Here is a 20,124-nt window from a genome sequence, read left to right as displayed (position 1 = left end):
TGGCTCAAGTGTGTCCACGTTCACCCATGGAGTGCTTGAGCCGCCTAAGCGCTGAGCAGGGGCACCTGGGTTCAAACACTTGTCTGGAGCTTGGAAGCCAGACACGTCCCAAGAGTGCAGGGACTCTTCACCGTGGTGTGGACCCGTCCTGCTGGTTCAGCAGCCTCAGGAACGGACAAACGCACCCAGGGACACGGGGTCTCCTCCAGGCGTGATGCCTGTGATGAGAGATCCATTCTGTCTTCATCAGCATGGACTTGTCTTCTTTTCCATAAGCTTTATAAAAAGTCAATGTGCGGTGGTGGCTCACCACCCAGTGAAGGGAGTGGCACAGACGCACCTGAGTGGATTCAGCTCGGCCGGCTGGAGGATGCTCTCCTACCTGGGCCTGTCTGGGCAGAACACACCCCGATCACCCTGCAGAGGAAGAGTGTGGCTTGTGAGCCCAAAGGTTGTCCTGTTATTTAATTTTATAGTTGAACTAAGAGCTTTGTGATAAAAGAAGACAAAAGAGAAACAAAACTTTCAGAAGGGAAAAAATGTCATAATCCTTCTCATTTGGGTCTTGAGAAGCAGATCAATGTTTCACTGAGATCCTAACTTATTACGTGAGCGTCAGCATTCACATCACTCTAGAAACTCTCCGTTTTGTTTCCCGATATGGGACCACCACCGGGCACAAGTCTGTTTCAGACAGGCCATTATATCTAGTTTATTTCTCCAGTGTAACCCGCCCACCACAGAGTGTGGGCAACACCCAGCTCCTCAGGAAAAGGTTGCAGAGACCAGGAAGCTGCTTTTGCAGCTAGACCCCCAAGCAGAGAACACTTGGTGAGGTTGTCACGTGGGGATGGAGACCCCTGCAGTGCACTGTGACCTCCTTTTAGTGGAGGGTCAGTTGTGTGTCCAGGGACCATCGCCATGTGCTCTGTTTAGGACCCTCCGACCAGTGCTGTCCCTGATCAATTGCACTGCCTCATCGGGACACACACAGTCTTCATCTCGACCCCTGACAGGCTCACCCACTGGTTGTCCTCCACTGTTTTCACTTTTCTCTAGTCCGTGCCAGATACTGGCCCTTAGATTTCTTTTCAAAAGCCATGAGAAATTATGCTTCTTCCACAGAGGTCATGTAATGCTTGTAACTTATAAACTCTAAGCTCCTTTATTTAGTTAACACAACGATATGGATAACTCTCCACATCAGTCCAGATACGCATTCCTTGTGTTTCTTCTTTTTAATCATTTTTTTAAAAATTTTATTCATTTATTTAGTTTTTGGAGGCACTGGGTCTTCGTTGCTGCGCGTGGGCTTTCTCTAGTTGTAGCGAGAGGGGGCTACTCTTCATTGCCGTGCACGGGCTGCTCACTGCGGTGGCTTCTCTTGTTGTGGAGCATGGGCTCTAGGTGTGCAAGCTTCAGTCGTTGTGGCATGTGGGCTCAGTACTTGTGGCACACGGGCTTAGTTGCTCCGTGGCATGTGGGATCTTCCTGGACCAGGGATTGAACCCGAGTCCCCTGAATTGGCAGGCGGATTCTTAACCACTGCCCCACCAGGGAAGTCCTAATCATTTTTTTTAAATTGAAAAAAAGTGCTAGGAGATTCTGGATAACCAGGGGCAGATGCACACAGGTGTTTATCTCAGTTACATCCTGAAACTCCAAGAGGTCAGTAAAAGATGATGAAGGCATAAAATAAACAGGTAGGTGAGTATAGAGAGCAGATCATAGCAGGTGGAAGACGCCAAACGCATTCTGGTGGATGGGAACCTGATGGATGAGGTAACCAAGTCGGCAGAACAGAGGAACGCTCTTATTAAAGGGAAGTGCTATAGGAAAAATCAGAGACTAAGCCAGAATGCCTACATATTGAAAGTATAATGCTTAAACAGAAGTTAAGGAGGCTTTCCAGATACAGTTGAGATAATCTCCAAGAAAGGAATACAAAAAGACAGAACGTAGAAGAGAACACGGTGGTCCATGTGGTGTTCCAGCTTCTTACAAAAAGGAAGTCCATAAAGTCTGATGAGAGAAAAGGTAGAGAAGAAAGAGAAGAAAAGGCAAAAAGCCAATAGCTGAGGCAGACACAGCTCCACATTGAAAGGTCCTCCTGAGTCTCCACGAAAATATAAACCCAGATACTGATACAGATGCTCACAGGCACGCACTCATCCACATCACAATACCCTGAAACTTTGGACCATCCCAGGTGGAAAGAGTCTAAAACTTCCAGAGAAAAACAAGTAGGTTTCGTACCAAAGAGCAGGCCACACTGGAAACCAGAGGAGAAACACAAAGGATGACACCCGTGTTCTCAGGGTCAAACTCTCTCCACCCGCCAGTCCGGCAACTGGATCAGGGGGCCAGACATCCTCGGACACAGCAGTTCTGAAACACTTGCCCCCAGGTGTCCTCTTCCAGGGAGGTGCTGAAGACATGCTCCACCAAATGTGGGAGTAAACTCAAAAAGAGTAAGGCGTCAGCTCAAAGAAATAGGAGCTGAAACCTCAGGGACAGGCAAAGAGATGCCCCGGAACAGCAGAGAGATTCTGGGCAGCAGCGTTCCCCAGCCGGTGCAGCCGGGACGGGAAGGAGTGGGTGGGGAGTCAGGTCTCAAGATGAAAGGGAGGGAGGCACGTAGGAAAGAGACTCACAGTTTACGAGATGCGTTGACTCTATTGAGAGTTTTAGAGTTAGTACTGAAACGATGAAAAGTTCAAACGACTAAGCAAGTGAGAAAACAAAGCAATTATCAACCCTTCTACAGGAGTTATATGTGCCTCTGTCCTGTGTGTGTGTCTGTATGTGTGTGTGCACGACAGACTGACAGAGAGAGATTTAAATTGGTGAATCCTGAATGTTGATTTTCCAAACTGTGACATAGTTCCATTGCAGAAACGGGGAAGGTAAGGGTGGGGATCTGATGTCAAGGAGGGTGAAAGTGCACGGGACCCAATAGAAAAGGTCTAAAATAAATAACATTAAAAAAAAAAAAGCAAGGGCCAAAAAATCATTCATTTTAAAGGAGAGGGTGTCTACCCGGAGCAGAGCTTTTTAAAGTGGGGTTCACCCGGGACTCGTGAGACCTGCATCAGTGCCCCACATGGGCCCCGCTGTCAGCGTGTCACCCACTCCCCGTGGCCCTGCTGCTCCCTCAGCTTGGGAGCCGCCACCCAGCGTGATGCTCTGGGCCAGGGGGTGTGGAGCCTGCACCCAGGGGCTGACAGGGGACAGGTGTGGTCCCCTGTTTAGCCTCACACGTAGACACATATTCTTTTGATAAAACAAATATTAGGTTTTTCAGGAATAATTTCTGCAAGAGTCCAGACCATAATATGCTGCCCTAAGACTCCTGGTGCCTGAGTGGGCAGCCGTCCCTTGACCCTCCTACTCTGGGGAGGGAGCAGAATGGAGGTGCCCTCAAGCTGATACGGGGGAACACGAGTCGCCTTTCCCCTCCTACTGCGAGTAGCTCTGCTCTCAACACGCACATGTCATCTTTACAGTAAGTGGACGCTGTGCGCACGGGCCCACCTGCTTCCCAGCTGGCCCTTCCACCTGCGAGGCCCTCCCTCTGTCCTTTGGACTCGCCTGGATGGTGGTATCACCTGCCCGGCAGTGATCTCCCCAGCCCACGTGCTGCCCCGGCACAGGCACCCTCCCTCCTCCAGCAGAGCTTTGATGTCTTCAGCATTGGCAGGAAGTGCCGCTCCCTTCAGGCGCCCCACCCCTGCAGTGGGGACGGGATGGCCCATCTCCCAGAGGCCAGCACTCGCTCGGCCCCCGCAGAGGCACCCGGGCTCTCGTGTCTTTCTTGCTCGGACTCTCATCCCAAAGGCAGGGAACAGAGCCCCCTGGACTCAATTGATGGAGGGTCTCAAGCCGGTTACTTCGTAGGGGCCACACCCTAGGGAGCTAATCTAGAGGGAAAGCACTGCACCCATGACTCCCAGAGGGCCCTCAGGGAAGCCCCACTGCCCTGCCTTTCAGTGCACCTCTGATTGCATCTCCACTGGTCCAAACTTTCACATCAGTTTTTGCTAAAACAACAGACTGGAAGGGACGCAGCCATCTCTGTCTGGACACAGAGTCACACCTCACCCTCGTCTCTGGGGACAGTGTGTTCTAGGGACCCTGGTCCCAATGCAGCGTCTCAACTTGGCCTTGAGTCTTTGCTCAGTGTTGCTCCTGGGTGGCCCAGGACAGCCCTGATCTGACAGATGTCCAGGGCAGACACCTGCGTCCTCTCCAAGCATTTCAATGTTTCAGCTGTGTCCTGAGGTCCTATACCTGTTCTAAAACTGGACAAGGTGCTTGGGAAGATTAAAGGCAATGATATTTGTAAAATTAAAAAATAGAAGTGTACAATGCAAATGCAGGAGTAATTATAAATAATCAATAGGTAGAGAAAATCTACAAGTGGAAAATCATGAGAATGTCCCCATAGTGAATATTGAGAACTCTACATAAAGCAATTAAATTACACGAACAATAATTAAATGCCCACCTACTAGAGCGTTATCTAATAAAGCGTTATCATTGTAAGAAAGTTTCCACAAGACACGTGCTCAAGAGCTGGTACCCATGATTTGCTAACCTGGCCTCCTCTTGTTTGCAGCCAAACTTTCCAGCGGATGAGGCCAACTAATCAACTCAACTCCCGAAGGCCCAGGAGGGAAGAGCTGGGTCCTGACATGCACACCTCGCAAGGAAGTGGGCTTTGTGAGACTTGGTCTCCGTGACCACGCGCTGGCTCTGTGACCACTGGGGGAGGAACATCTTCTCCATGGGAGGGCTGACGTTGGCTGGCCAGGCTTGCGTCTTAGCCAGGTGTCAGCTCTAGAATTTGAGTAGGGGTCTCACTTATCCAGCCCTCCTGGCACGCGGTCTAACTGAGAACCACAAAGACCTCTATCCTTGCAGGACTCACCTCTCATGGGAGAAGCAGACAGAAGGAGTGGCTGCATCTCGGAGATGAAGCAGAACAGGAGACTAGGACATATGGAAGCTACAGACAGAGAGAGAGGCAACAAGGGAAGCTCAACCCCAGGTGACTTATGGACAGCTCTGCAGGAAGTGAGGAAAGAGCCATGAAGACCACCTGGAACAGAGCTTTCCTGTAGAAAAAACAGCACGTGCAAAGGTCCTGTGACAGGAGAGCCCCTGGCCCATCCCAGGAGCAGGGCAGAGACTGTGGCAGCTTCCCTGGGCTTGAAGGAGCCTGTGAGGACCCAGGCTTGCATTTCTGGGGGGATGAGGCCATGAGATATTCCAAGCAGTTGGAGATTGGGGTCAGCAGAGGTCAAACAATCATGGTTTATTCACCTCCTGCATGAGTTTTTCTGCCGGGTTGGGAATGACTGCAAAACAGAGGCAGGGGGACCAGGCGGGAGGCTACGGTGGGGGAAGTACAGGTGTCGGGAGGGGACCCAGGCCAGGGCGGGTGAGGCAGAGGAGAAGGATCTGGTCTCAGTGCGTTTTCCAGGATTTGCGATGGTTTCAAGAGGGCAGCACAGAGTGGAGGAAGGACGACTCCCAGTTTGGTCTGAAAGTTTCCCAGAAAGAAGGGAAGGACAGTGTTGCTGAGAGTGAGACCAGAAGGGGCCCTACTGGGGCGGCCCACAGTCTGCCGGGGGCATCTGGACCCTGGATCCAGAAGGGATGTTCACAGTCCTGATGGCTCCATCCTTGAGGTCACTGAAATGCTGAGGGTTCCGCTCCAGAGAAACCCGACAGCCTCCTGGCGTTTCTGGGTGTAAATCCCCCCAACTCACAGCCCAAGAGGGTGATGAACTCTAGATTCAAAACCAGTTTATGGAAGTTGCCTGGGGCTGAATTCCAAATTACTACACACAGAGGCACGCTCTCCATGGAGCCCTTGGCCCACTTTCTTAATTTACTGACACAATCGCATTAACTAGTCGCTGAGATTGGTTTGACTCTTTGGGGAGCTGCTTCTGACTCCATGGGTGGTTGTGCGGGAGAGGGGTCGGGCTTCCCGGTCTAGATTTTGGGGGTAATTCCACACAGCATGTGAATGTAAAATGAGGAGCTCAGAACGTGCTCCTGGGTCAGATCCACTGAAAGGAAAATGTTCTCCATCAGCAGCACCAGTGAAGTCGGGATTACTTCACGGTCCCTCAAAAACACTTCTGTGGGGCTTCCCTGGTGGTGCAGTGGTTGGGAGTCTGCCTGCCGATGCAGGGGACGCGGGTTCGTGCCCTGGTCCGGGAGGATCCCACATGCTGCGGAGCGGCTGGACCCGTGAGCCATGGCTGCTGAGCCTGAGCTCCGCAACGGGAGAGGCCACAGCAGTGAGAGGCCCGCGTACCGCAAAAACAAACAAACAAACAAAAAAACAAACAACACTTCTGTGCCTGGTTGAGGCCAGGTGACCCCAGGGTCAAGTGTAGGCTTTACGTGGGAACGCAGCAGGCGAGGGGGCAAGGGTGGGGGACACACACGCACACACACTCATATCTCCTCACTCACATCTCTGCACTCCGTGTGCCTCTGCCGATGATGGCCAGTCTGCATCTACAGAGGGAGGGTGGAGAAGGGAGCGGGTCCCCTGCCACGCCAGCTGGAGCCCCGGGCCCCCGGGCAGGAGAGCTAGGCTGCGGACGTCAGGCCTGGCTGCCCGGGGACCGTCAGCTGATGCCAGGCCGTGGTCCTCATCTGCTGAGGGGAGCGAGTTGGTGCCCACGGTGCCCACACAGGCTGAGGCTCGGAACAGATGGCCAGACGCCTGCTCCACTGTGTCCCTGGGGCTGTTTACATTCTTAAGTGACTCATTTTGACACGTTCTGCTAGTGATGAAGTTTTTCCAGTGTGACCCAGTCCACAGAGCGCCACGCGACCAGGACCACGTGCTTCAGCCTTGGAGCCCCGCGCAGCTTCTAGGCGACAAGCTGCTGGGAAAGCAGCCCAGGCTTGAATGACAAAGTCCACATGCCACCCAGGATGGACAGCGGGAGAAGACGCGTCTGCATCCCACTTACAGCACCTGAGACCCTGAATCGCAGACAGAAGTCGAGGTTCTCAGGTTTACTTCCTTTGCCAATGTCCGGGTCACCAGTCTGCACATATCTGCAACCTCTGGAAACAAAGTCAAGAAGCAAAACACCCAAAATGAGCCACGTCCTGCTGTCCCCGGAGACTCCTGGAAAGGTACAGCCTGGTCTCGGTTGGCCTCCCTGAGTCTGCAGGCCGCTGCTGACATTGAACGTCACGTTGTGTCTGAAACTGAGCCCCCTCTGGGTGGGAACCAACGGCCTGGCGCAGTTTCCAACCCACCCCGACTCCTGTGCCCAGAGATCCTGCCTCAGAGCACGCTTCTCCTGACACACTGTCGGGGCCACAGCAACTCAGGACGCAGCCAAAACACACAGACGAGCCCCAGAGAACCAGACTGAGAAAAAGGACACCATGAACCGACTTGAACCCTTGAGGGCCATTCAGCTTAGGAGGGCTCTGGGCAAAACCTCAAACAGCTTCTTAAGTTTCCCAGACCAGTTTGAAGCTCTGATTCAGCAGTCTGTAAATCAAAAACAGCCAGGAAAAGGGGCCGTGCGGCTCCCCAGCCCGCCCGTTGGCCCCTGTCTGAAAAAGTACTCTGCAATTGACACCTCGTGCATAGGCGTGCGGTGTGAACACGAGATACCAGTACTCATCGTCGGCATCCAATCTGCCCCCGTGTTCCGGCTACTTTCAGAAATAAGATGCAGAAAGTGTAGAAACAGCCTAAAAGTAAGCCTTCTGCAAGTTGAATTTGAGCCGATAGATATTCTAGATCAGCTCCCCATTGACAGGAGTGTGTATATTCATATATGTGTCCATTGCTGTTTACAGACATAGAGTTGACATTCAAAATATGTTCATACCATACTTCATAATCTAATTCCTTATTGACCCTAATAGTTCATTAGAATGAATATTACTGCTCTATTTTGTATTCATTTAAAATACATAATTGTGTTCCCTGTGTGTCCATGAGGAATGCTTTTGTAAAGTCAATAATTCAATAACCCCTATCAAGTCTTAATATATGTTTAATTTTGCCCGTCAGTCAATACATTTTTTGCCTGATCTTTGTGCCAGGAACTTAGTATTTCTGGGGATGCAAAGTAAAGTAAGATGTGATCCCTGGTCTGGAGGAACTTGGTAAGATAGAAAATCATGCCCGTTAGTATAATATGTCAGTGTGGTAACTCTGTAAACACTGAATTAATATCCAGACCGTGCTCTAGCGTCACTGTAAGACAACTGGATGGGCTGTTACCTGGTAACAAAGGCCACCCAGAGTTAGCACAACCTAGCTAACATTCTGAGGTAATACAAGACAGAAATCTAACCACTGTTTAAACAAATAAATCTGGCAGATTTTATAATTAGGCATCTCTCAAATACATAACTTAACAATTAGGGCATGGTGACTACAGCATGGTCCCAGCCCCTCCACAGTGTCCTGTCGACACCCGTTGATACAAACACTTGTCCCAATAAACGTGGTTTGATCTGAACAACAGATTTACACCTTAACTAAATTTTGGGTACACATTTCTAATTACCCACATGTCCCCTGACGTTGAATTGAGATCTGAGTAAAAAGAATCTTGATGGGTAAACGTGAGCTCCCAATACAGTGCTCCTGTGAAAAGCTCAGCACAGACGTTGGGAGACCAAGCCTTGTGCAGACCCTGACTGTTTTAGTCTAAACCCACCCATGTCTCCAGGGAAAACCTCCACGGTCACGGGTCGGAGCCACGTGCAAGGTCATGGTGCCTCCTGTACCAGCTGAGTTTGCCAACCCAGGTGGCCAACACCATCAGGGCAGGAACTAGCTAGGCGTGTGTCTCTCAGAGCTGGGCGTGCACCTGGCGTAGGGGAGCCTTGCCATGATAATTGGGTGAGTGTTTGGGGGATTCTTAGGACTGCATTGACATCAGATCACTGCCTAACTGTAGGCATTCACCAGAGGAGGGATATCTGAGGTCCCTGGGCCCTGGCTGTGGGGACTTTAAGAGAGAGGGTCTGGGGACAACTTCATGGCTCTGCTAAAAGCCGGTTATTTTAAAGCGCTGACTTAGAAATTTTAATTTTCTAATACTGCTGTCCTGTGCTCCAAACAAGACAGCTTAGATGCAGCAAGTGTACCACGTATGAGTTTCTTTTCCTTTTTAATTTAATTTAATTAATTCATTTTTACACAGCAGGTTCTTATCAGTTACCTATTTTATACACATCAGTGTATACATGTCAATCCCAATCTCCCAATTCATCCCACCACCACCACCCCCGCCACTTTCCCCCCTTGGTGTCCATACATTTGTTCTCTACATCTGTGTCTCTATTTCTGCCCTGCAAACCGGTTCATCTGTACCATTTTTCTAGATTCCACGTATATGAGTTAATATACAATATTTGTTTTTCTCTTTCTGACTTACTTCACTCTGTATGACAATCTCCAGGTCCATCCATGTATGAGTTTCTGATCAGTGTTATAAGACGTCCTACACAGAACATGTGTGTAACATACACACAAATGCACATGCACTCCTCTTCATAAGTTGTGATCCAGCCTTGCTTCAGGAGATTTAGTTTCACTGGGGGAAAATAAAATGCTTTAGAGAGTCATATGAGAGCTGAGAGGCATTTCCAGTGGAGTATAAGTAGAAACTCCCCAATTGAGGTAAGTGGGTGTGAAACAGACGTGTAAATCATGAAGGAAAGGGGAGAATGGAATGGAAGTGGGGCTGTGTTGACAGGGTGAAGGGGAAGGAAGGGCAGGTCCCAACCCCGCCCCTGGGCAAGGATGTCAGAACAGGACTTGGATGTCCTGCCTCGAGAAGCATGACACCCCTCTTACAGGTGGGAAGCAGGGTCTGTGGGGAGCAACTCTGAGACAGCGAAGTCCAGAGAACCAAGCGGAGGGTATGGAGATGCTGACGAGGGTGGACCCACCTGGGACGCATGCTCCAGCTCTCCAGGGCATCTCAGTGGGGGGTGGTAAATTGAGACTGCATTTAAATGAGCCTTGATGCTTAAAGCAGGAAGAAACAGCCGAAAGGAGATGACACAGCACCCCCCAAGGCTTTGGAAGCGGGTGGAGAGAAAGGAGGCCCCTTAGGAAGGGTTGGGAATCCACGGGTATCTTCAGAGTGTGGACTTGTGATGTGTGTGTAGCTGCAGGAGCATATGAAAAGGTGGCCTGTGGCCGGCAGAGTGTGCGGGGTTTCACCGTGATCCTGGTGGGTGAGGGTGACGGTGCCCCCGCGGGAGAAGGGCCGGGGCTGTCAAGGCGCCCTCCTGAGAGGCGGCCTTGGGAAAACTCAAGCCCATCCTCCCGAGGAGACTTTCTGCTGTTTTCCTGGCACAGCTGTGGACTGAGCCAAAGCACGAGTGATTGACTGCGTTGCGTGAGGAGCAGAGTTCTGGATCAGACTCATTCCGGATCACTGCTCTGGAGAAGCCAAGCTGCTGGTTGTGAGACGTGGTCCGGGTGGGGATGGGAAATGTCTGGGTTTCCTACTCGGGTCTTGTCAGAAGAGTCCATGGCCCGGAATTCTGCTCGGCTTTTTAGCCACGAGTGAACTAGTGCCTAGGGCAGAGTCTGGAAAGCCCGGTTTCTGCTTTTTCCGCACCTTGTAGGTAGAAAAGATCCAACGCCAAGAGGAGCGTGGCTCGTCCTGGGTGGCAGAGCTGTGGAGCCAGGCGCCTGGGCCGTCCTCACAGTGTCTGATGGGCTTAGCTGGGGGTTGGGTCTGTTTCTGCTGTGGCCACAGCTGCTGGACCAGGGCACCACGCCCAGGGTTACACCTGCCCGGGCTGTGTGAGGAGTCAGTCCTGCATTGCGGGCTCTTGTGGGTTTGTGTGGTTGGAGCTGCTCCCTGGCAGAGCTCCTGTGGGAAAGAAGGGGGCACAGGACCCCCCAGGAGAGTCTGAGCACAGGCAGCCATGCCAGGATGCCCCACGTCTAGGCGCTGGAAAGCCCAGGCCGGCAGAGTGAAAGAAAACAGGTCGGTCGCTATGTCTTTAAATCTTGCTGTGCGTTAGTTGAGTCAATACAGGGCTGCATTTTCTTTGTTTCTTTCTCTTTCTTTCTTTCTTTCTTTCTTTCTTTCTTTCTTTCTTTCTTTCTCTCTCTCTCTTTTTCTTTCTTTCTTTCTTCCTTTCTTTTTCTCTCTCTCTTTTTCTTTCTTTCTTTCTTCCTTTCTTTTTCTCTCTCTCTTTTTCTTTCTTTCTTTCTTCCTTTCTTTTTCTCTCTCTCTTTTTCTTTCTTTCTTTCTTCCTTTCTTTTTCTCTCTCTCTTTTTCTTTCTTTCTTTCTTCCTTTCTTTTTCTCTCTCTCTTTTTCTTTCTTTCTTTCTTCCTTTCTTTTTCTCTCTCTCTTTTTCTTTCTTTCTTTCTTCCTTTCTTTTTCTCTCTCTCTTTTTCTTTCTCTCTCTCTCTTTTTCTTCCTTCCTTTCTTCCTTCCTTCCTTCCTTCCTTCCTTCCTTCCTTCCTTTCTTTCTTTCTTTCTTTCTTTCTTTCTTTCTTTCTTTCTTTCTTTCTTTCTTTCTTTCTTTCTTTCTCTCTTTCTCTCTTTCTCTTTCTTCTCTCTTCTCTCTTTCTTTCTTTCTTTCCTTCTCTTGCATTTAAAGACAACAAATGTCAGTGAAAAACCATGTGCCGTGGCCCTCGATGTCCCCTGTGCGGCTCTTACAGAGGCCCTGAGAGTTGTCGCTTGGGCTTCTCCCCTAAAGGGAACTTCTGCCCACACTGCGTCTCCCCAGGGCCTGGAGCACACAGGTATCCTGTAAGCGCATAATCAATCTTTTGATCCAGAAACTTTGAGTTTGCTGTCAGGATAAAGCAAATAGTCATAGTTATTGACAACTTCCCATGCATTGCAGATGATTCCAGACTGGGGAAATTTTCATTTCAGTCACTGAGCCTGGGGGCGGGGGCGGAGGCACGGGCTGGACCCTTTCTGCCTGTCTCAGCACCCCCAAACTGTAGCACTGTGAGCCCTCCACCTCCAAGCAAGGACCCATGTGGTCAGAACCCACCTGCCCATCGTCTCCAGGGGCCAGGTTCTGTGCAGAGCTCCTGGGGCCTGAAAGAAATGTCTCCGAGGTTGAGAACCCCAAGGCCCACGTGGTGGCCGTCGGCAGTACCCCTGGGGCTCATCTTGTGGGAAGACTTAGAATCAGTGGGGCGGTTTATCTCATGCTTTAATTTTTGGGGGTCTTCCCTTTCCAAAAGATGGCTCAGTTTTCTCTGTGCGACTAGTTTTCTGTCTCTGGAGTCGAGAAACACGAGTTTTGTTCATTGTCAAGTGGCTGTTCTCCTCCAGAAGAGCGTCAGGTCTGCAGAGCTTCGCCCCGAGAAGGTGCTACCAGACGTTTGCCCCGGACGAGGAGCCCCACCAGTCTCAGCAGCAGCTGAGCCTCATCTCGGGGCCTGCAGTTAGAGGAAGACAGGAGCTGTGTCCCTCTCTCCTACTGGTCCCGATGGCCAGTCCACGGGGACAGGGACACACTGTGAGGTCCTGGGGGCTGATTCTGATTAAAATTGAATTGACCCCCAGGCTTAGAGCCAAGAGACCCAGAACACGCAAGATGCCAAGAGCCCGGGACACAAGAAGCCATTAAGGGCCGACGGACTATCCTGTCCAGCAGAGCAGACTGAGTCTCGTTTTCTAAAACAATCTCCCCGAAGGGAACACCCACCTACGAAGTTCATTTCTATTTGTAAGTGTCGGCGTGGCTGGAATGAGAAGGAACAGTGACTAATCAGCCAAAGGGGCTTGGTGACAGGTGAACGGAAGAGGCAGAGTCACAGCAGCTCCTGGACAGTGCAGCCAGCAGCAAGGGCAGCTGTGAGCAGCAGACAGACAGGTGGACGGTGGGCCCTGAAGACGGGGGCGGAGGACCAGCCGGACCCCGTGCACTCCGTCCCCTTGCTGTGGGTCGAGCCGCAGGGCCCCCAGCAGCGTCCCGGCTGGCAGGTGACAAGGGCGCCCGGTGAGTCGCCAGGGAGGGGCCTGGTGGACGGAGGGGCCGGGAGCCGGCAGCTGCCCTGGTGTCCGTCTCGCTGGGTCTGGGATGTGGAGGTGCAAGGAACAGCAGGGGCTCTTAAGAGGGGCACTTGGGAGGAAAGGAGTGGGAGGAAAGGCAGGGCCACGTCCTTCGGAGGCACTGCCCAGGCACCGCCGTGCGCGCAGCACACCATCAGTTCAGGGCCGTCTGTGCTCAGGGCAGCCCTCTCGGCTCCCACACACCACCACCCGGTCCAGCGAACGTCCTCCCACCCCCGGCCCCGCTGGCAGCCGCAGAACAATGGATGACCGGGCCCTCCGTGTGCCCTGCGCCAGATGTTCCAGCCTCGGCAACACCTGGAAGAGTGGCGGGGTGGGGAGCAGGTGACCTTCAAGTGGGGCTGAGACACCTGGCTGCGGGCGGTGGGCATCCATCCACCCCGCGCCCCGAGCGCCTCCGTCCAGACACCTGCCTGCGCAGGAGCTGCAGCTGGCCACACCTGCCGCTGGGGGCGCTCCTGGCTGACGTCTGCTGGGCCACCACCGAGGCTGCTGCCTCGCGTGGGACGCTTGGCTCGGCTCGGCTTGCCCCGAGGTCCTTCCCAGCCCCTCGCCCTGTGGGTCTGCAGCTGCGGAGCTTCCATTCATCGCCACTCGTCACTGAGCATCAGCTGTGCCTTCCAAAGAGCAGTGGGTATGTCAGGTTTTAGGAAAATCCTCATGGAAACAGGGCAGGGGCTCCTCTCCTCTGTTTATCGGGGAGAACACGTCCGCCTGGGTCTGTCCCGCTCTCACCATCTCGTGGCCTCTACGAGGAGTCTGGGGAGGGGCCGGGGTCTGCATCCTGGATCCTGACCTTGGAGCAATGACATTCACCTTGACCTGAGGTTTGGAAGGTCACAGGGTGATGGGCTTACATCTTGTTGAAACTAACGCCTCCCCCTTTCCGCTGAGAAAGGTGCACCTTCTCATTCTCGGTGAGGCTTATTACTCAACAAGCCATCCTGGAGGAGTTCCTGAATTTTAGGTCCCAGAATTAAGGGTGGTTGGGTGTCCCCAGTGTTTTCCGGGACAGCCTGTTCTGTGATGTGACCCTGCGGGAGGCTAACGCATATAAGGGCTTGTCTATAAAATAACGAGTTTTGGGGGGTTTTATTAAATACAAAAGTACCCCCCGCCGTGTGTTAACAGCAGTGGTGCTTTGGAGGGAATGGGGTCTGGACTCCAGGACCCATTCCCAGCTCAGGGGGTCCCTCACCCTGTAGGATGGGGTTGCAGCCCACCCCACTCACACAAAATGATGCGGGAGATGCCTGCTCTGGGGACCATGTAGGACTTCTGGTTCATATTCCTACAGGCCAAACACGAGGAGAAGGTGCCCCCCCACGGCCAGCAGGTCCCTGCCAGTTCTAGACACGAGATGCCGGGACCTCAGGGGGCCACCCACAGCTCAGGGGAAAGACGGGAGAGTGGAGGGAGGTCTCACGTGTTGGGATGACATCGCTGGGTCCGTGGCCTATGCAGAGGAAGATGCCCCCAGCCGAGACGAGAAAGGGGCTTGAGTGACAGCAGTTTGGGCCTCGGGCCTTTTAGTTGGTGAAATCTTGGAGCTTCGTTCTGAGGTGAACTTATGGTCAGTAGGTTTCAGCTGAAAGTCCCACCGTCCAGGGAATGAAAAGTGAACGGAGGTGTCTGTCCTTCCATCCCAGGGGTCTGGCCCTCGGGTGGGGGGCGTGGAGGGTGGGCAGGACGGCGACTCTGAAGAGGGTCTGGTCCCTCCAACTCCTCCTGTGCCCCTGAAGGCCCCTGCTCCCCTGAAGTAGCCTCCCTGGCTCAGACAGACAAACAGAAAACCTCACATCACATGAGCCTCCTCTCTGGCCACGGTCGGATCAGAGCCAAGCGATGTCCAAACAACAGGAGATGTGGCAGAGAGGAATGGGGTCCTGTCTTCCGTCCTCGAATCCTGCAGACACTTGACCAAAATCCTACAGAAAAGGCAAAAAGAACACCACTTAGGACACGTGTGCTTTGGATCCAAGCTGGTGCTCGAGACCACCTTCCAGCCCAGCATGTCCTGGACTGCGTTCCTGAGGGTCATGGTCACAGCCAGACCAGGTGTCCACCGCTGCACCTGTGCTGAGGTTGAGGCTGTGGTCCAGGACTTCACACTCCACTTTCTGGAGGTTCTGTGACCTGGAGGTGTGGCCTTGGTCACAGAAAGATTCTCCAAACGACAGCCCTGGAGTCTCACCTCCAGACAGGAGGTAGGCAGGGAGGATGCAGTGGGGGAAAGACGGGGTCTCTTCGGTCGGACAAGTTTACCGCAAGCCTGTCATTTAGAGCCGAGCATGTGCGCCAGTGCCCCAGACGGTGCTGGGAGCCCTGAGGCCACAGAGCCACGACGTGGGTGTAAACGCAAATACGTCCCCCTCCGTGAATCCACCCGAAGGCACGCCGTTCATTCGAGGAGTATAGACTTTTTTTAAGAGGGAAATTCTTAGAAAAGTGCTGCTTTACCCCATGTGCTTGGTGGAGAGGCTGAAATTACAGTGACATCAACCATTGTCTCCATAGGTGGCATTTCCTTGTCTGCACAGCTGTGATGATAAAACCTCCCATGAAGGTCCTGAGATTCAGCATCGCTGAGCATGTGATGAACCCTGCAGCGGGCCCAGGACACAGAGGCTGACAGATACATAAGAGCCACTGAAGCTCAGAGACCTTCCATGCCCACAGCCTCCCTCCAGCTCTGGGCACCACCTCTGGCCCTTCAAGGATGTGATCCAGCCCAGGTCCTGGTGTGGCTTCCAGCCCACGGACATCTGTCTGGTTTTCCTTTCCAGGGCCTGTCGTTTTTATGCAGAAGGATAATCACGCATCTCGGCATCTTCCACCAGGGAATCTGTCACGGTCCCTCCCAGGAGCCAAGGATGTCCACCTGCTGACCGCGGGCACAGCCGTCTTTCCCTGAGAAGGAAGGGCCACCCAGTGGTCTGCGGGGTCATGGGGCCACCCCTCCCCTCCGTGCCTGGAGCCGACATCGGGAGGGCAGGCAGGCTGTGAAGGATGAAGCCCGGCGGTTGATTCATGAATCGCCCCGTAAGACTGAACATACTGGAAGCAAAGTAAGCACACATAAGTCTTGGCTTAGATGTACGATCATTAGAGTTTGAGCTCCAGCTTTCCATGTAATTTATTGCAGAAGTGACACATGTCGGGTAGGCAGTGTGGTCTTCTTTAGAATATCATGAAAAAGCCTAAACTGTGTTTCCATGTGTCTATGCATTTTGAAACATTCTTTCATGTTATCAGGCTCTCCGTAGAAGAGGCACCGGGCACGTTGCCCCAGCTCCAGCCTTTCTCCAAATCCCCTAAGACCGAAGAGGCAGGACATGGATGCCGAGAGAAAGCAAAACACATGATGTGTCTGAGGATAGGAAACACACAAGCTCCTGATTGCAAATGCTCACGGCAGGGACCATCTGGACAGCTACTGCAGGGATGCTGCTTGTGCTTACATGGTGGTGGGCTCCCACCATCCACATGGGGGCAGGCGCACTGTGGGGAGGGGTCCCCAGGACACTGGGCTCCATGCCAGCCTCCACGGTTGGTTGCTGGGCTGAGGGTCAGGTATGGTGCGAGCACAGTCCTATGTCCCTGCGGAACAGTGACAGTGGCGGCCCCCATCTCCTGGTCCAGGTAGGGAGGCCTCCCCGTGGGGAGACAGCAAGGCTGCCCGTCTCTTGGCAGGAGATCAGGAAGGGAGGGTGGGAAGGTCTAGCCTTAAAGGAAGTGTCCTCTTTCTCGGGGTTGTTGGCAAGGGAGGTGGGTTGAGCCTTCTGTGTTGGAAGAGCCATTTGAGCAGCATCAGAGGTCAGGATGGGGGGGTGCGCCACGGAGCCCCTGCTCCCAGAGCCGCCGGCCCCTCACTCTAACCCCACAGGCATCCAGCACTCCCACAATGGCCACCGGCCAGCAGACTCTGGACCTCCTTCTCGGTTCTCCCCCTCGTTACCCCTCCTCCCCTCACTCACTCACTCAATCAGCAGCATCATGTTTAAAACCTAGTGCCATATATCTGGGTAAAGCTCTACTTCAAAAAGATGCATGCACCCCAGTGTTCATAGCAGCACTATTTACAATAACCAAGACATGGAAACAACCTAAGTGTCCATCGACCGTTAAATGGGTAAAGAAGATGTGGTACATGTATGCAATGGACTATTACTCGGCCATAAAAAAAGAATGAAATAATGCCATTTGCAGCAACATGGATGCAACTAGAGATGATCGTGCTAAGTGAAGTAAGTCAGACAGACAAAAACAAATACTATATGATATCGCTTACATGTGGACTCTAAAACATGGTACAAATGAACCTATCTATGAAACAGAAACAGAATCACAGACACACAGAACAGACTTGTAGGAAGTTGGGGTTAGTAGATGTAAGCTATTATATATAAAATGGGTAAACAACAAGGTCCTACGGTGTACCTCAGGGAACTATATTCAATATCCTATGATAAACCAAAGTGGAAAAGAATATAAAAAAAGAATGCATCTATATGTATAACTGAGTCACTTTGCTGTACAACAGTAATTAACACAACATTATAAATCAGCTATACTTCAATTAAAAAATAATTTAAAAAATAAATGTCAAAAATAAAACAAAAGAGGGAGGAAATTAAAAAAACAAAAAACCTAGTGCTGGACCCTGGAAGGCAGACTTCTCAAAGATGGAGCCCTGCCCACCCGGCTCAGGTTCAGCTGAGTCTCCTTCAGTCACTTAGTTCATGCCGGGCCTGAGCTGGCCTTGGGAGACCCAATTGTCAAGGAAAAATGGACTCTGTTTTTAACCAAGGAAATCATGGAATACAAACATGATTACATAGGATAAACGTCATGACAGATAGAACATGGAGAGTCACAGGCTGTGAAAAGGGAGGCGCCTGGAAATCCCAGACTGTTCCATGTGAGACTTGGAGTGAAGTTCAACAGTGGTTCAGGGACAGAGCTGAGGACTTGCTAGGTGTGAAACTGTGAGGTTTATGAGACAGCAGGAGTCTAATCAGGATGGAAGGCCCTCTGCAGGGGGTGATGGCCCAGGCAGCCTCGGGAAGAGAGTGAGTCCTGGGGGGAAGCCTGGAGGAGAGGGCTGTTGGGGACCCGGGGTCATAGTCCATGAGCAAGCGCTGATGGACGGGGCATAGGGAGAAAGGACTCACAGGTGAAATCTGGGGTCCCAATTTGATGAGATGGGGGCAGGGATGAGGAGGGTGACTGAGAAACGTGGGCTCCAGAGAGAGGTTGGGAGGGGTGGATGTCCCTGGGGCAAAGGCAGGCTGGAGGTGCGGTTCAGGACTGTGTTTAAAGCCATCCAAGTGGATGACATCTGTACAAGAGGCTCTGCTGTGGGGTGGACGTGCGTCCTGTTCCCTGGGACAGTCTGGCTAGGCCCTGTCCGGGCACTACTCACAGGTGACCCTGTCTGGATGGAGATTACATCATCTCTAGGGGCCCAGTGCAGCATCCCGAGGGGCATGACGGACGGGGCAGGGGGCATGGAAGGACCCCCTTGCTGGGTGATGACCCAGCTGGGAGGCGTGTGCACAGCTGCTCTCCAGATGACAGCCTCCATTGCAGCCCAGCACTCGGATCGGCGGGGTGGGGTGCACCCGTGCAGGCTGACGTGATCAGAGTGCAGCGAGACCCCCGAGTCCCCGCCAGGAGGGGAGCAAACCTCAGCTGAGCTGGTCCAGGGTCGGGTAAGGGCCCTGTGCCTGACTCCCCCTCCAGGAGCAGAGCCAGGATGGGGAGGGTCGCTGCTCGGAGGCATGAAGCCTATGAGGGGCGTCACCAGGACAGAGCAGCCCTGGGTGTCTCTGCAAGTCGCCTTGACCCTCAGGAGTCCCAGGCCCTCAGGACACTCCTGGCCCCTCCCCTGCAGCAGAAAGGCAACTACACTTTACAGCCTGTGCTATTCAGTAGGTCTTTGTTGGTTATCTATTTATATACAGTAGTGTGCATCTGTCAATCCCAAACTCCTAATTTATCCCCCCCTTCCCCTTTGGTAACCATAAGTTTGTTTTCTATGTCTGTGAGTCATTTTTTTTCTTTTTAATTCCATGTTTAAGTGATATCATATGGTATTTGTCTTTCTCTGTCTGACTTACTCCACTTAATATGATAATCTCTAGGTCCATCCATGTTCTGCAAATGGTATTATTTCATTCTTTTTTATGGCTGAGTAGTATTCCATTGTATATATATGTACCACATCTTCTTTATCTATTCCTCTGTTGATGGACATTTAGGTTGCTTCCATGTCTTAGCTATTGTGAATAGAGCTGCAATGAACATTGGGGTGCATGTATCTTTTCAAATTGTGGTTTTCTTCAGATATATGCCCAGGAGTGGGATTGCTGGATCACATGGTAGCTCTATTTTTAGTTTTTTAAAGAGCATCCATACTGTTTTCCTTAGTGGCTGCACCTGTTTACTTTCCACGGTCACTGTTCTTATTGTCATTCTCACCGTGTCTTAGCATCTCCTGCAGGGACACTGGTCCCTCCTTCACAGGCTCTACATTTTACCAGACGCTTCGTGTGTGTTACTTCATTCACGCTCCCAGGGACGCCAGGAGGTCCGTGCAATTAGGACCTTTGCGCAGATGAGAAAACTGAGGCTCTGAATGTGAGCTGTTAATGGTGTCGCTCAGGCTCATGGGACTAGCGAGAAGGCCATCAGGGATTCTCTCAGGTTGCTTCAGCCCCGTGCCAGTTTCCTTCTCTAGAGGTCCCTGTTCCGTCTGTTCTGTGTGAACCACATAGCAGGGGTTCCAGGAGGGGCTCAGCACTGGCCACTGGACAGCCCCAGCGGAAGCAGGCAGAGCTCATCTGGCCCTCAGCGGCCCTGCATGGCCCCCTCCAAGGCGGCATCCTCCCCACCTGCCGAGGGCCTGGCCTTGGCTGGACGAGGGAGGATCCGGCATGTCTGATGCTTGCTTCTCTGACCCCCACGGAGTGGTCTGCACGCCGGGCCTCGTGAGGAGGACCCTCAGCCTGACTGCCTTGAGACATGGACATTGTCCCTGCT

Source organism: Stenella coeruleoalba (genome assembly GCF_951394435.1).
Source record: "Stenella coeruleoalba genome assembly, chromosome: 3".
NCBI lineage: Eukaryota > Metazoa > Chordata > Mammalia > Artiodactyla > Delphinidae > Stenella > Stenella coeruleoalba.
This window is presented reverse-complemented; position numbering follows the sequence as displayed.